The following is a 17940-nucleotide window of genomic DNA, read 5'->3' as shown; positions in this document are numbered from 1 at the left end:
TGATGCAATAAAATAGACTAGGATTAAAATCCCAACATAAGGTAAGAAAAGATCAAAGATTTGGAGGTGTTCATTGATGTTCAATACACAGATGTATTAGTTTACGTTGGGCAGCCATCTGACGTCAGTGTCTGTGCACAATGTGTTTTAATCGCCAGGCTTCACATTTTACCATGTCTTTGCTGCTCGATTTCCCCAGAAATCATTTTTGATTTGTGCCTGGAATAGTCTTGGGTCACCAAGTTAACTAAAGTTCCAAAATGCATTATTAATTGTATATCAATAAGACTTTTTTTTCTGTGAAACTTGCATATGTGAGTGTACCATTTTTTTAAAGATGTTGATGTACCTAAATAGAGGTTTTCTGCATATTTTGCCTTAACTCTGCCCTCCTTTGTCCATTTCCCCTTCACCATGCCTTGAATGAACCTTCGTATTGAATTGTAATGGTAGAAATTAGACAAATAACTGCACAAGGACTCAGCAAAAAACAAGTTGGACGTAATTGTAGTAAAAAACAAAGAAACGCTGGAGGAACTCAGCCGGTCTCACAGTGACTGTAGGAGGTCAAGATGAATTGCCATTACGTCATAGACCTGCAGCAATAGAAATTCAGGAAAATAAAGTTATTTTTAAAACAATATTTTTATTAATAATTTTGATTCATATAACATCTAAACATAAACAAGGAAATCTAACTACTGGTATGTGTGTGTGCGTAGAATACCCAAACCATTGCAGCTTGGGCACAATTTTAGAAAGTCAATTCCTAATGCTCAGTCTTAGAAATCCTGTGTAGAAACTGAGAACTTTTAAATTGATGTTCAGAAGTAATTATGAAGTAGTTGAGTCACTGTATAATCAAACTGCTCAAAACTCTCAAATCCTTGTCAAGTTACCTCCAGAGAAATGTTCTTTCATACAAATGATTGTCATAACTCCCCTATTCCTTGCATAGGGGAAACAAAACTTGTGACTTCCACGATGCTTTCAAAGAACCAGGCAAGTCTCAGAAGGAATGACCATTAGAATAGTCACAATCCAATGAAGCAATTTTTTTGCTTCTTTTACCCAGATTTATCACTCAAAATTACCATTACAATGGTCACAGTAGATCACAGTGTCCATTTCACACAAAGTTGTTTTTGTTTCTGGTTATTTATTAACCAATCTTGCTTCTTCAAATGTCTCGATCACATGACTTGCTTGGTCAATACTGAAATCTCTTCTGTTTCAATTTCTCAAAACACAACTTAAAATCACATGACTTTGTAAATGTCCCTTCTGGACTTTCTTCCTGAAATAATAACCATTGTTCTTTTGTTCGTCCAAACCATTGACTTTGTTTATGATTCCCACTCGATAGTGCCTTCTGTCTGACCACAAGCTGTGAAAAGGTTTTGTTAAGAAAGGTTTTCAGCATGTGTTAAACCTTAAAGTGTGGTTACTAAATGAAACATGAGCTGATAACTACCGACGTTTCGGGCCTGAGCCCTTTTTCAAGGTGGAGGCTGTGTGAAGCTACCTTGAGGAAGGGCTCAGGCCCGAAACGTCGGTAATATCTTTATCTCCCTATGGACGCCGGGAGACTGGCGGAGTTCCTCCAGCATCTGTACTTTTACTACAATCGCAGACATCCGTGTTTCATTGGACTTGTAATTATTGACTTTTTCCCCATCTCCGACGCACACCAGTGTGTGTCAGATTTGACACCAGTGAGTGTCAGATTTGAAGAGAATTGCTGGAAAGTCACCTGAATGGTCAAATAAACATAGTTGCCTTTAAATCAACCTCTGGAGAGATGCTGATCCCTTCCTGCCAGACGGAATATCAAAAGTGGACTTTACAACCTTATTCACAGCCTGAGATGTGAGTTTATTGTTCACACGAGTACCTTGTACAGATGCACTGAAATCCTTACTTGCTGCCATTACGCGGGTAAATAAGATGCACCAACTGTAACCTTGCGAATTAATTCACCACAATATGCCAAGGCAGAAAAGGAGATAATAAATGGAGAAAAGTTTTCACAGATGCAGTAAGTGCAAGAAGAAAGATGGCATTTCAATAGTAATTAAATTGCAATGAATTTTTGAGGGATTTATTTTTTGAGGTTCGTAATGTGTTTCCTGATGTAGCGGTCCCTTTACTGAGTCCGAGTTAATAGGGGAGGACACACAGCATGAATTTGATCGCGTGGTCCAGCCTTGTCCTCCAGTGGAGTGGGGTTGTGAGGCTGAACTTGCAGGTGAAATGTTCAACTGAGGTGCTGCCTGACCCCGTGGTTGTGTGTCGGAGATCGGGAGCACTGGTACCCGTCCCAAAACACGGCAACATTGCTGGGAAATCACTGGAAGTAATCATGGTTTTGTATTGTTAATAGGATAATGATTTGTAATTTTGTCCGAGGGAATCCCCCTACTCCCAATTTGTATCTGTAATATTGTACTGATCTGTTGAGAGATGAATCACTGGTCATGAATTTTATTCAGGATAATAAACTAAACCGATTTTAAAACAAGATTTGTGTTTCATTTTGAAGATTTTGTCTTCCCACTGATTGGACAATGGAAATGACCATTAGAACTTAGAGATGTAGCTGTACAAAGAGTTGGTCACATAAAGCAGCAGGTTGGAAGGCCAGAATGGCACAAGTGTGTTTCTGGGCTGGGCTGCTGTCAGATACAGTAAAATCCCCTTCATCCGGAATTCAAACAACTGGCAAAATAAAATCGCAGAAAATAAATAGATAAAAGTACGAAGGTTGAAATTGACACCCCCTCGCGGCCGGTTCGCCAATCCCTGTAACACACAATCTCAAGCAATCGGCAAATTTACTTATCCAGCATCTCCCGATCCCCATTGGTGCCGGATACTGGGGGTTTTACTGTAGTTGCAAGTCCCACTCCGGGATTTCAGAATCCGGTTTATTGTCATGAACATGTGTCACGAAATTTGTTGTTTTGCAACAGTGGTTTTGTATGTTCCGGGTGCAAAAATTGCTGTAAATTACATTTCTGTAAATATACTTTTTATAAATAAATTAGTGTAAAAGAAGTGAGGCCGCGTCTGTGGTTCATTGTCCATCCAGGAATCTGATGGTGGAGGGGAAGAAGCTGTCCTTGTGCCGCTGAGTGTTCGCCTTCAGGCTCCTGGACGTTTTCCCAGTTGGACGTGGCCTGGGTGGTGGGGGTCCTTGAGGATGGAGGCTGATTTTTGTTTTTTGAGACATCAGGTCTCGTATCTGTCCTTGATGGAGTGAAGCCCGTAATAATGATTTGAGGGCGTATCCAGTGTTGCTCTCCGCTCTGTTACAGGAACAGTGCATGTTTGGAAATGCCAACACTTGGGTGAAAGTTAAACTGATACTACTTTCCACTGCCGCAGGGGAACATAATTCCCAAAGAAAGGAATGGATGTTCTCCTCACTGAGCAGGCCAGCGTTTCCTCCCTCCCACAACATTGCTTCCCCATTTGACTTGGCCGTTACCTCATTGCTGTTTCTAAGAGCTTGCAGCATGGCTGTTGATTGATGTACGAACTGCTGGTCAGATTTCCTGTTCTATAACATGATTACATTTCAGAAGGAATTTATTAGCTGTGACGTGCCCTGAGGCAGGCCTGAACATATCTAAGGCCGTCTACAAACAAATATCTTCAGAGGTTGTTTGGTGGTGGAGAGTGCTGCTATCTGCCAGTGTCCTTTAGAGCCAGCTGGAGAAGACACATCAGTGGTGCAAAGAACGATCTGCAGAGCAGATTGATGACGAGCCTGCAAGCCACAGGCTGGGACAAACCGTAAGTGTTCCTTAGTTTAGTTAACGGAAACCAGGTGGCGACTGACAAATCTGGTGTTTTATTCCTCTTCCTGCTGCTCTTTGAGCGAGAGAGAGAGAAAGAAACTCACCTGATCTACGTGGTCCTCTGTGAACGTCGGAATTGAATTTATTGTGAGCAAGAATCATGCAGTATGTTGTTTTGAAGCAGCAAGATTCTTTTAGTGTTAGGTAATAAAATGAGTGTAATATTCCCCAAAATTGACTTCAGTCTGCCTTAGACAGAAAGATTCTCCATCAGCAGAAATTTCTCGGCACCCCTTACAGTCAGAGAAGCAAAAGCAGGGTCCCCCCCCCAGGGTCAATGAGTGTCCGTGGATTCACCTCCAGCTCTCCCGCTGCCACACAAACCAGTCCAAACTATCGGCAACATGAGCTCCAGATCTGAACCTGCGACACAATCACGAAGCCCTCGGCACCCTCTCACATCCCAGTTCTGGTACATTATGCATTTTTGGAGCATGATTACTATAAATTAAGGTTCTGTAAATACAATATTTAGAAATAAATAATTAGTGCAAATAAAGAGAAAAGGCATTGCGACCCTTTCCTAAAATTGGAACCATGCCTGCTTTATTTTTCTGTCTTAATCTTGTGGAGAACAATGACACAGTTCCCTCTGTACCATCGTGGAGGAATTTCGGAGATCCTTCTGCTCATTGTGCCTTTGCCAGCTCATTAGGAGGCCCTTTCAATTCGGCTCAGTCCTCTACCCTTCATCCATGCCTGATCCTTTTTGTTTTCCCATGTTTATCCAAATCCCTCTTGGAATTTATCTTTGAATCTGCTTCTATTGCCCTTTTACAAACCACATCAGACATTTTTTTAAAATCTCCTGCAAGTACGGATTTCTTTGGGTTCCTGCACAAGAACCTAAGAAACAGGAGCAGGAGTCAGCCATTCAGCCCATCGAGCCTGCTCTGCCATTCAATGAGAACTGCTTTTGAAATCTACTACCCTGAATCTTGGGACTATGTCCCCTAGTTCTGGTCTCCCCCACCAATGGAAACAACTTGCTACTTTGGGCAGTGTGGTCGGCACCAGCCATCTGGAACCAGGGTTCGAATCCTGTGCTGTCTGTAAAGAGCGTACATGTTATCCCCATGTCTGCATGGGTTTTCCTGTTCGAAATGTACCAGGGATGTAGGCTAATTGGGTGTAAATTGGGCAGCACTGACTCGTGGGCCAAAATGCCCTGTTACTGTGGTGAATGTCTAATTAAAAAAAAAAAATTAATAATGATCTTATCCATAGTAAAAACACACCCAAGTGCTGGTGGAACTGAGCCGGTCTTTTCAATGTCTATATCTTTGTCTCCTAAAGACGTTGAAAAGACCAATTGGGTACATCCAGCATTTTGATGTGTTTTTACCATAATCACAGTATCTGCAGATTTTTGTGCTTCGCTCTATCTTGTTTATGCCTTTCATAATTTTATGTTTCTGTAAGATTCCCTTTCATTCTTCTACATTCCAACGCGTACAGTCCCAGACGGCTCGATCTCTCCTCTTAGCCTAATATTTCATACCTGGAATCAACCTGGTGAACCTCCTCTGCACCACCTCCAAAGCCAGTCCATCCTTCCTCAAGTAAGGTGAGGAGAACTGCACACAATTCTCCCGATTAGTCATACTTGATGCCCCATTTAAGTGACTTCTGTTCCTGGACCGTGAATGATAAAGGAGACTTAAAACCAAATCTGACCATGTTCTTGCCGAGGTGCCTGTGTTATGTTTTCTGTGATGACGTCATTGGACGTTGGGTTTGCAGAGGAAAAACTCAACTTTTCTAAAGCAAGGGCCCTGTTAGGGACTCCTGATGTTAATTTGCAATTTACATTAGGGATTAAATTCTTATTCTACATCTCGATTGTCAGTGGACTCTGAACTTGAAGCAACTTCTTGTAAAATGTTTCTGCCAAATGCAGGACTCTTTGAAATTATCCCCTCCCGGGAGATAGAACAGTTGTGATGTTTGCACCACTCTATAAGCCAACCTCTTGGTTACCAATTCTGTATTCCAATTACGTGGTTCTCAGGAATAGAAGCTCATTGGAACTAGAGTTGATCACCTGGCCCCACTGTTCAGCGTGGTGGTGGTTGACCTGCCCCATTCCTCGACTCCTTCTCACGCCAGATCCCCTTAAGCCCTCAATCCTACCATATCGTGAAATTATGACCCTTCATTTGAGACTCTCACGCTTATGAAAATACCTCCGTGTCTACCTGTCATACCCCCGAGGTCCTTGATTCAATAAGATCATCTTTCATTCTTCTAAACCCGAAAGAATACGAGGATATTATTTTCTGAGCTTCAATGGCCTAAGCATTGGAATTTCAACTGCCACACACACCCTAATACTTCCTGGCCTCTTGGAGTTGATAGTATTTTTTTTCTCAATGCGTCTGTGAACCCGCAAGGGACATTTTATTAACCATCTTCTGGTGATATTCATCAGATGTAGATTGTGTTGAATATGGAACACTACAGCACAGTACAGGCCCTTCAGCCCAAGATGTTGTACTGACCCTTATACACGTACAAAAAAAAACGAAACCCTCCTTATCTCAACCCTTCGCTTTTGTCCACCCGTGGGTCTGTCTGAGCTCTAATGTTCCAGCCTCCACTACCACCCCTGGCGAGGCATTCCAGGCTTCCATAACTCTGTATATATATATTTTTTTTAAAACTGGCCCCTGATGTCTCCCCTGAACTTTTCTCCCTTCCCTTTGTACTGATTGTTGGCCCCGAAACGTTCATTCTAGTTTCTCTTCTACAGGTCCTGCCTTACCGGCTGAGTGTTTCTGGTGTTTTTGTTGTAATTTGGATCTGCAACCCTGGGCTTGAAATGGAGTGATCGTCTGGCACTTGAAGATCTGAGGCTTTCCTCTTCAAATAACACCATTTGAAATCCGGTTAACTGATCATTCATTTCTTTACTGTTCATCAATCTTGCTGTGCAGAGTTAAAGTTCATTGTCATCCGATTGTACAAGTGCAACCCGACGAAACAGCGTTCTCCGGTCCTTGGTGCAAAAACATGCAAACACATAACCAGACATAACACATGTACATACAATCTATACATGCGCAGCACAGGTATCTAGGTACCGTACATACTCGTGAAATTGTTGACACCGAGTAATAGTTGTGAGCCCTCTTCAGACACTGATACTGGTAGATCACATCGATTGTGGGGGGGGGGGGGGCGGGGGGTGAGATCCCAGTGATCCTCGCTGCCGCTGTTATGGTCCTGTGGATTAATCTCCGATCCATTTCTCCGCAGCAACTGTACCGCACTGTGATACTTGGCTTATTACGCTCCCAAAATGAATTCCTTGATTGTGTTGCACGTGGTATAGTTGTTATTTTCCCCTGGCTTTCTAGTTTCTTGGATAGGTTTGGTGTGCAAGTGTCTTCCTTCATCCTTGCATCTCAATGACCACCCATGCTTTGAGTGTGACCTTGAAACTCTGTTTTTGAAGGGCAGGCTCACAGAGGCTGCAGGAACTGGAATGTGAAGCCACAAACAATCCGCTGGAGAACTCACTGGTCGAGCAATGTTCAAGGTTCCTTTTACTGTGACATAATAATACGTCTAATATACATAATACACCTCAATGTTTCCCTGCCGTGAAGCAAACAGAGTTGCCGTGAGCATTTCCCGGTGCTCCCTAACAATAGGAGAAAGAGAAGCAAAAGAGAGTCTCTTCAGAGTCATTGAGTATCCGTGGCTTTGTCTCCAGTGCTTCTGCACCCTTCACAGCTGCACAGATTCTGTTCATCCTGAGTCCCAGATATGAACCTCCAATGCGATCAGGAAGCCTTTGGGAGCCCTTCTTGCCCTCAGCACCTTCTCAGATCCTGGTTCTGATACCTGCTTCACATTAGTGAGAGAAAAGGAATGGCAGTCATTGTGGGAGAGAGTCCTCCAACCCTCCTCCTTTGAAAGCGTTGATGCATATTTATGGTGCCAAATCCATACCTTCATCGATTTATATTTTGTTCTCTTCAGGTCTTTCTGCTGATCTGGCTCCACGCTCCACTGAGGGCACACGTGGAACTGATGGGCTCGGACTCTCTATCTCAGATCAAAGTCCATTTATTCTTCTCACCTGCATCAAGACTAGTATCTTCTTGACAAGTAAGCCTGCAATTTTCTCTTGATCAAAAAGCTAGATATTTTTCAATGTGATTCAACTAAAGTTCTTGAAATGGTGTAAAACAAAGAGAATCAATTTCTATCGCACTCTTTGCAAGATTCATTAGTTTTGAAATAAAATTTTGTCATATTACCTGGAAGCAAATCGGGAACATTTTGGGTTTGTGTCAGGATCACAACCGGCTCTATATTTGCCCTCAGGGGTGGCATAGCTAGCACATCGCTGACCAGTGACCCCGGTTCGAATCCTGCCGCTGTCTGTAAAGAGTTTGTAGGTTCTCCCAGTGTCTGAGTGGGCTTTCCCCAGGCACTCTGGTTTCCTCCCACCTTTCAGAAACGTACGGGGAGGTGTAGGTTTATTGGGGTACTTGGGTGACACAGGCTTGTGGGCGGGGAGGGCCTGTTACTGTGTTGTATGTTTAAATTTATAAATTCTATGGGAATTATACTTGTATGTTTAAAATGGGCAGGATGTGAATACACTGCGGCAGGAGGTTTGTCTTTGGAGAACTGAATTCAGTGGTTTCTAATGAAGTACTGTACATTTTTATCAGTGTGGAAAGCCCAGGGGAATGTGTGGTTACTGGGAGCCAAAACCGGATTGAGCTCCCTTGTAACTTCCTTGTGTCTGATGCCTGTCAATGCACTTTGGTGAAGAGTTGTTCCTGGAGTTTACAATTATACAGGTGATTATATATTTCAAAGTGTCTGATAGGGAATGGATAGGAATGGGTATTCTGCTGTCAGTCGCCATGGTCACACAGAGTAAACTATCCCAAATATTTATATATATTTATTTTGATTCGTTACGTGACTTTTATGTCCTGTGAGCATGCTCTGGACTGGAGAGATGCTGTTTTGTTAGGTTGTACATGTACAATTGGGTGGCAATGAACTTAAAGATGAACTTGAGTAGAGGGAGTGCAGAACTCACTGGCGGTGGCAGGAACCCATATCGGACTTTTTGCGTAATTGTGTCAGCACTTGAAGAGCTATTCGTGTATGGACCAAGAGCAAGAAATGGGATTAGTCCAACCGTAGTGGTTAGTGTAACGCTATTACAGCGCCAGCAACCCTGGTTCAAATCCGGTGCTGTCTGTAACAAGTTCTCGCTATGTCTTTGTGGGTTTCTTCCGGGTTCCCTAATTTCCTCCCACCCTCCAAAAAAAATTGCAAGGTTTGTGGGTCAAGTGGGTGTATTTGGGCAGCATGGGATTGTGGGCCAGAAGGGCCTGTTATCATTTTTTTTTTTAAAAACACTGTTGTTAGATTTCTGGGCATTGAGGGCGCAGAGGATGAAGATCAGCCATGATCGTAATGTGGAGAAGGTTTCAAAGGCTAATGGTTTGGTTTGCAGAAGCTGTGGAAGCACTGGAGGTGAACTCTATTATTTCTCTTTATCTGACTGTAAGAGGCGCCTGGCAATTTCTGCCGGTGTTGTATCTTTGTCTGCCTTACTGCAGTTTAAATGCAATTTTGTGTAATATTACAACTGTATTATGACATGACCCTAAAGAATCTTAAAATCACAACGTAATGTAGGTTGATCAAGCAGGTTGAATTTTGGTCTCGTTGGCGGTGGAATACAAGGCTGAGAAATCTTGCTGTAGGTTTAGGTGTGAGTAGGTTTCAAGAGTGTTGATAGTAAAAGAGAGTTGATCTGATTGAAATAAGAATGGCTGAAAGATTTGTGCTTCACTGCTGACAGGACTGGAAAGTCACAAGCAGGGGGACACAAACACAAAATAAAGAGTTGGTCATTTGAAACTGAGCTACGTTAAAATTTCTTCTACACTGGTGAACCGAATATCTGGAACTCCCCAACCCTGAGGGTGTTGGAGGCCAGATCTTTGGAGTTCAACAAGAAAGTCTGCAGATGTTAGGGTCAAGTGCACCTATACAGATGTGCTGCAGAAACTCAGCAAGTCAGGCAGCGTCCAGAGGAAGTCAAGGGTCACCAATGTTTCGGACCTGGGCCCTTGGCCAGGTATAAGCAGAAACAGGCAGGCACCAGAATAAACAATAACATGCTCTTCCCTTTGCCACTTCCTCCTCACTTCTCCTCCCCCCTGCCCCCCCACTCACATTTTCACTCTGGTACCTGCCTGCTTTTGCTTAGACCAGGCCCGAAACGTTGGTGACCCTTTACTCCCTATGGATGCTGCATGACCTGCTGAGATTCTCCAGCACGGTGGCACACTGTGCCAGATCACTGGAAGTCCGATGATTGGGTCGGTCTGGATTCTCGGGCAGGACTTTTAAAATTCAAATTTTAGGAGGAATAAAGAAGAGAGGAACCGGTAAATATTGATGGTTTATTCATTAGCAAATACAGTGTACGTCATTTATCAAAACAAGCAGTTTTAAGGGAAAATAAAGTCAACACTTTACAAAAATGTAAATAAGCATTTTATTGCAACTTTAAAGAGCATGAAATGCTTGAAATTATGTCTAAAAATGAACACTAAAAGAAAAATACAGCATCCAAAGGAATTTGTCAGTGCTGAGATGATTGTATTAAGTGTGGTCGCTTGTTGCCGTTGTGCATTTCTGGCGATTACGTACACAAAAACCCACTAAACTTAAGAAGCTTGAGAGTCTGGATTCTACTAGAAGTAGATAAATAGCTAAAAGATTATGGAGTTGAGGGCTATGCAGAATGACACAAGAGGAGTTGAAGGCAGCATTGTTCAACCATGATCCAAATAAACAGCAAGGCTGTCGCGAGGGGCATAATCCTGTATTCTAGTGCATTGAAGGGATGGATGGCACCTCACCCACACTGGATTCCAGAATAAATCGAACTGTATAATGGACTTAGAACCAATAAATAGCAGGGAGAGTAAAAGGAAGTGAACTTGTGCAGAAGTAAGATTAAAAGTAAAAATAGCTTAGGCTGAGGATAAAGTCCAGGTCATAAATAATCAGTATATCATCCTGGGGATTCTGTTGTTGGGGGGGGGGGGGGGTGTATGTGAAAATGACCTACCAGGAGGGAGCCACAGTGCAGGGCCTCCAGCATTGAGCCTGGCCCTGTGGTGCAGAAGGGTGGGACAGAGGAGAGCTATAGTCATAGGGGAATCCGTAGTTAAGGAGGAGGAGAGGAGATTTTGTGGGCATGGTATGTTGCCTCCTGCCTTCCAGAGTTAGGGATGTCTCTGATTGGGTCCACGGCATTCTGGTGCGAGAGGGAAAGGAGCCAGACGTCGTGGTACATGTTGGTACTAATGGCATAGGGAGGAAAAGGGATGAAGTCCTGAAGAATGAGTTGAGGGAGCTCAGAAGAAGGCTGAAGAACAGGACCTCAAGGGTAGCATTCTCAAGATTGTTGCCAGTGTTACATTATAGTGACAGTAAAAATTGGATGAGATGGTAGATGAATGTGTGGCTGAGGAATTGGTGCAGGGGGCAGGGCTTTAGATTTTTGGATCATTGGGATCCCTTCTGGGGAAGGTGGGAGCTCTACGGATTGGATGACTTACACCTGAACTTGAAGGGGAGCAATATCCTTGCAGACAGATTTGCTAACATGGTCTGGGAAGGTTTAAACAAGTTTGCAAGGGGGATGGAGCCCAGAACGATAGGTCAGTGGAAGAAGTGTATGGAGTAAAGCCAGATCGATAATTTAGAGAGGGTTTTTAGAAAGGGGAAGCAGACTATAGGGTATAAAAGTAAGGCCCTTTTGTGGAGAAAAAATTGCAACTGTAAAGGCAGATATTCTTCACCCTCACGTCCCTGAACCTACCTCCATAAATCCTCCCCGCATGGCTCCAAGGTGCCAAATCCTTCCTCAGGCTGGTCACACAGGTGAAGCGGAGCTCTCCACCTCGCTCCTTAAATGTACTGCCACATGCAGGCAGCTGGCCAGGGGTGGGCTGATGACGCCGGCAGCCCAGGACCCAGTCATTGTAGCGGTAATATCGCACAAGTGCTGGAGGACAGAGTCCCTCAACGTGCCAGAGGGGCAGCGCCGGGCAGAAGAAGGATCGATGGCTGTCCTCATTACCCACAATCCCCCATGCAGCTGGAACCACTCTTCGTTTCCCAGAGCAGTTCCGTCTGCGTGGGGGATTATGGGTAATGAAGACGGCCATTGCTGGGCGCGTATGCATGGCGTTATGTTGACAGGTGGAGGTTGCAACAAGGCGCTGCTCTTCATAAAAGTGTCACTGCAGCAGCCTTTTAACTTGCTCTGTAAAAAAAAAAGGTAAGTGTTCGTTTTCCTCCGCTGATCGAGTCAGCCTCAAAGCAGCGTCCCTCCATAAAAATATCTGTAGTAAGGTAGTAGGGCTAAAGGGCGTGTACTTGAATGTAAGAAGCATCAGGAATAAGGGCGATGAACAGAGCTCGGATGCAGGAATAGAATGATAATGTGGTGACCATTGCAGAGACCTGGCTGGCACCAGGGCAGGAACGAATTCTGAATATTCCTGGATTTCAGTGTTTTGAAAGGGATGGGGGGAGGGGGAGGGGTGGCATCACTGGTCAGGGATACTATTTCTTCTTTGGCTTGGCTTCGCGGACGAAGATTTATGGAGGGGGTAAATGTCCACGTCAACTGCAGGCTCGTTTGTGGCTGACAGTCTGATGTGGGACAGACAGACGCGGTTACAGGGGAAAATTGGTTGGTTGGGGTTGGGTTTTTCCTCCTTTGACTTTTGTCAGTGAGGTGGGCTCTGCAGTCTTCTTCAAAGGAGGTTGCTGCCCGCCGAATTGTGAGGCGCCAAGATGCACAGTTGGAGGCGAGATCAGCCCACTGGCGGTGGTCAATGCGGCAGGCACCAAGAGATTTCTTTAGGCAGTCCTTGTACCTCTTCTTTGGTGCACCTCTGTCACGGTGGCCAGTGGAGAGCTCGCCATAGAACACGATCTTGGGAAGGCGATGGTCCTCCATTCTGGAGACGTGACCCGCCCAACGCAGTTGGGTCTTCAGCAGCGTGGATTCGATGCTGTCGGCCTCTGCTATCTCGAGTACTTCGATGTTAGGGATGAAGTCGCTCCAATGAATGTTGAAGATGGAGCGGAGTTAACGCTGGTGGAAGCGTTCTAGGAGCCGTAGGTGATGCCGGTAGAGGACCCATGATTCGGAGCCGAACAGGAGTGTGGGTATGACAACGGCTCTGTATACTATTGCAGCTGCAGAAAGGGTGGGTAATATAGCAGGATCCTCTTGAGTCAGTATGGGTGGAGGTTAAGGACAGGAAGGGAGCAGTTACTCTATTGGGAGTTTTCTATAGGCCCCCTAGTAGGAGCAGGTTGGGAGGCAGCTTTTGGAAAGGTTTAAAAAAAATTAGGGTTGTTTTCATGGGTGACTTCAACTTCCCCAATATTGAGTCCCAAAGGTTTAGATCAGAGAGGGTTTGTTCAATGTGTCCAGGACGGATGCCTGTCACAGTACGTTGACAGGCTGACTAGGGGGAAATGCCATATTAGATCTAGTATTGGGTAATGAACAGGGCCAGGTCACAGATCTCTCAGTGGGTGAACATTTAGGGGACAGTAACCACCGTTCCCTGGCCTTCAGCATTGTCATGGATTAGGATAGAGTCAGAGAGGACAGGAAAATATTTAATTGGGGAAGGGCTAATTATGAGGCTATAAGGCTTGAATTTGCAGGTATAAATTGGAATGATATTTTTTTGCAGGGAAATGTACTATGGAGATGTGATTGATGTTTAGGGATCTCTTGCAGGATGTTAGGGATAAATTTGTCCCGGTGAGGCAGAGAAAGAATGGTCAAGCGAAGGACCCATGGTTGGCAAGAGAGCTGTAAAATCTAGTCAGGTGGAAGAAGGCAACCTACATGAGGAGGAATATTGGGTAGCATGAAAGGAGCTTAAGGGGGGGGGGGTGTTGAGGAGAGCAAGAAGGGGACATGAGAAGGCCTTGGTGAGTAGGGTTAAGGAGAACCCCAAGGCATTCTTTATGTATGTGAAGAACAGAAGGATGCAGGAGTGAAGGTGGGACTGATTAGAGATCAAGGTGGGAAGAGGCTGCGGAAGTGGGTGAGGTCCTCAATGAATACTTCAGTATTCACCAAGGAGAGGGAGCTTGATGACAGTGAGGACAATGTAGGTGGGGTCAATGTTCAAGAGCACATTGATATTGAGAGAGGGAGAATATGTTGGAACACTTGCTATGAGCCCTAAAGACTCAAAAACCAGCAGCACGAGAAATTCACCAAGACGATGGCTACTTAAACTAAATTGATTTTAATTTCTTAACTCCAAATATGATCAATATTTAAGTTAGCACTATCAAGTAACTTAACCCCCTCCTAATTCTAAGTGGACGTATACGTGGGTGTGGGTGTGTGTATGTGTGTGTGTGTGTGTGTGGATGGTCCTTTCTCACTGTCTAGTCACCTACTGTTCACTTCACCAAGACCACCGGCATCAAGCAGTTTTCAGTACTGTGCACGTGATCAAACAGTCACCACATTCAACAGGCTCTGGTGCCCCAACCCAAGTTGTTACCAGACAACAAGGTCCTTGGTAGGTGCGGAGAGAGGTTCGTTGGACATGTAAACTGATTTTCTTCATTCAGTACCTGATGTGTCCGAAGAAACATGGCTTCTTGCCGGTTACGACAAAGAGTTCTTCTTTTCTCCTATTTTAGAAGAAACACAATGACCAGGCACTACAGAGATTTTGAATAGGCTGAGCTTGGAACTCAAACCTGTCTTGAAATGGGGTCTTTAGCAGGCTTTTCAAGTGCCATCTTTTCACTGACTTGTGCCTCTCATTCTGCTGGACCTTTTCTCTCTCTCTCTTTTTCAGTTTCTGTTCCTGTTTCAGTTTCTGTTTTGAAATGTGATGTTTGCTTATGAAAAGTGACCAAAACAACCTCATCTTATTCCCCTTTTAAACATATTAATATTCCATTACACATTAGGACGGATAAATTCCCTGACAGAATATTTCCCAGGCTGCTCCAAGAGGCAAGGTGATTGCTGTGCCTCTGGCTAGGATCTTTGTGTCCTCGTTATCCTCAGGAAGACTGGAGGATTGTAAATGTTGTTGCCCCTTGTTCAAAAAAGGTAGTAAGGTAAATCCAGGTAAATATAGACCAGCGAGTCTTGTGTCAGTGATGGGGAAGCTGTTGGAAAGGATTCTTAGAAAGGATCTATGGACATTTAGAGAATCACGGTCTGATCAGGGACAGTCAGCAATGGCTTTGTGAAGGAAAGATCATGTCTCACAAGTCTGATAGAGTTCTTTGAGGAGGTGACCAAACATATTGATGAGGGTGGGTGTGGTCTACATGAATTTTAGTCAGGCATTTGACAAAGTTCCACATGGTAAACTTATTCAGAAAGTCAGAAGGCATGGGATCTGGGGAAGCTTGGCCTGCGGATTCAGAATTGGCTTCCCTGAAGAAAGCAGAGGGTTGTGGTGGAGGGAGTACATTCGGATTGGAGGGTGGTATCTAGTGTAGTTCCTCAAGGATTGGTTCTGGGCCCTCTGCTTTTCGTGATTTTTAATAACGATTTGGATGGGGGGGGTGGTTAAAAGGGTGGGTTGGTAAGTTTGCAGACGACAGAATTTGGTGGTGGTGTGGATAGTGTGAGGATTGTAGAAGACTCCAGCAGGACATTAATAGGATGCAGAGCTGGGCTGAGAAGTGGCAGATGCAATTCAATCTGGAGAAATGTGAGGTGGTCACTGTGAAAGGACAAACTCCAAGTCAGAGTTAATGGCAGGATCCTTTGTCGTGTGGAAGAGCAGAGGGATCTGGTGGGTTCAGATCCACAGATCCCTGAAAGTTGCCTCACAGGTAGACAGGGTAGTTAAGAAAGTTTATGGGGTGTTAGCTTTGAAAAGTCAAGGGATTGAGTTTGAGCCGTGAGATAATGATGCAGCTCTACAAAACTCTGGTGAGACCACACTGAACTGTGTTCAGTTCTGGTCGCCTCATTATAGGAAAGATGTGGAAGCTTTGGAAAGGGTGCAGAAGGGATTTACCAGGATGCCACCTTGTATGCCACCTGGAGTGTGCATTATGAGCAGAAATTAAGGAGCTAGGGGTTTGCTCTTTAGAGAGAAGGAGGATGAGAGGAGACATGGTAGAAGTTTACAAGATATTAAGAGGAATCGATCATGGACAACCTGCGCCTCCCTCCCAGGGCACCACTGCCCAATACAAGAGGGCACAGCTTTAAGGTAATGGTTGGGAAGTTCAAGGGAGATATTAGAGAAAGGCTTTTTTTACCCAGAGAGTGGTTGGTGCTCTGCCTGGGTCAGAGGGGGACAGAGTTAGGGCTTTTCTCTCTGAAGGGATGAAGGATGAAAGGTGAGAGATATACTAGATTATAAGGTACTGAGATCGGGTGGGCAGTCAGCACCTTTATCCTAGTGTTCCAAAGGCAAATAACAGAGGACATCTGTATAATATGAATGGAGGAAAGTTTAGGGAAGATGTCAGATCTAGGTTTTATTACAGGTACCTGGAACGCATTGCTGGGAATGTCAGTGGAGGCTGGTTACGATAGGGATATTCAGGACTCTTGGACAGGCACATGGATGCAAGAAAAAGAAAGGATTATGGGTGTGAGGTAGGAAAAAAAATTAGATTGTCATGGAGTAGGTTTACACAGGTTGGCACAACATCATGTGTGGTCATGTTCGACGTGGAACTGATAAAGTTCGCACTGTTTATTTTGGGGAGATTTAATAGAGGTGGGAAAACACTAGGAGAGGGTCAACTGGAATTATAGGAAAGGTGAATTTTAAGAGACAAACATTTGGAGGAATTTAAAGTGGAGGGTTATGTGGGAAGCAGGGTCTTAAGGTTGGCACCACATTGTGGGCCGAAGGGCCTGTACTGTTCCGTTCTAAATAGTGTTTAGTTTTTAGTTGACATGCCTACACTGTTAGAGTGGGGGGAATACCCAGCTGAGAATGGCTTTACCCAAGATGGCGGTGCCCTCTGTGTTCAGCAGCAGCCTGGAGGGGTTGAAGACACTGAAGAAGCAGAGTAATGGGGAGACCCCCTCCCCCCCACTGAGAAGGAGAAGCAGAGGAGACGACCCTTTTGGGTGGTGACTCTGATGGACGAATGAGGGGCTCTGCGACTGAAGCACACACAGGCTGTTGGCAGCTCAAGGTGAGGAATCCACGCAGGGTATGGGCTGCTGGAGGCTGCGGTCAAGGGACTTCCGCCAGGGTGCGGGGACTGCTGGAGACTGGCTGAAGGGGTACCAAGTATCAGAACCTGGATGGGAGAGGGCTTCCTGATTGTGTTGGAGGTTTGGATCTGTGGTCTGGTTGCCGATGGTTTGGACTGGAGACTGTGGCTGCGGGACAGCTGGAGGTGAATCCACGGACACTCGGTGACTCTGGGGGGGATCTCTCTTGCTTCTCTTTCTTTGAGAGGTGCCGGTAATTCCTGCTGATGACAGATCTGTCTGCCTTAAGGCAGACGAAAGTAAATTTTGTGTAATATTACATCTGTTTTATGACAATAAAGGAATAATTTTATATTGGGTTTCAAAAGGTAAATCATTAACCAGAGTTTTAGATAAACTAAAGGAGAATTTGAAGGGATGAGGCTGAAACGTGCCTCTGTATCATGGAGGTTTACTGCACAAGAGCAGGCTGTTTTCCCCATTCCATCCATGCTGGCTGAAAGATGGAACAAACGGGGTTACCGTCACTTCTCAGATTGAGGCGTGCCGTGTTGAATTTTGTGGCCCTTTGCCCGCTTGTGAAGGTATTTTTTTTGAAGGTGCTGACATTTCTCGCCTGCTCTTGCTGTTGGGCGGTGTCTTCACCTGCTTGGGGAAGAAAGTCCTCAGCTCTTGTATTTTTTTACCAATGATCTGGTTATCAGCCATGCTGCCGAGGGAATGTGTCTTTCCAGTTGACCCTGTCCTAGTGTTTTCCCACCTCTATTAAATCTCCCCAAAGTAAACAGTGCGAACTTTATCAGTGCCACATCGAAC

This window comes from Narcine bancroftii, chromosome 13, assembly GCF_036971445.1.
Source record: "Narcine bancroftii isolate sNarBan1 chromosome 13, sNarBan1.hap1, whole genome shotgun sequence".
Classification (NCBI taxonomy): Eukaryota; Metazoa; Chordata; class Chondrichthyes; order Torpediniformes; family Narcinidae; genus Narcine; species Narcine bancroftii.
This window is presented reverse-complemented; position numbering follows the sequence as displayed.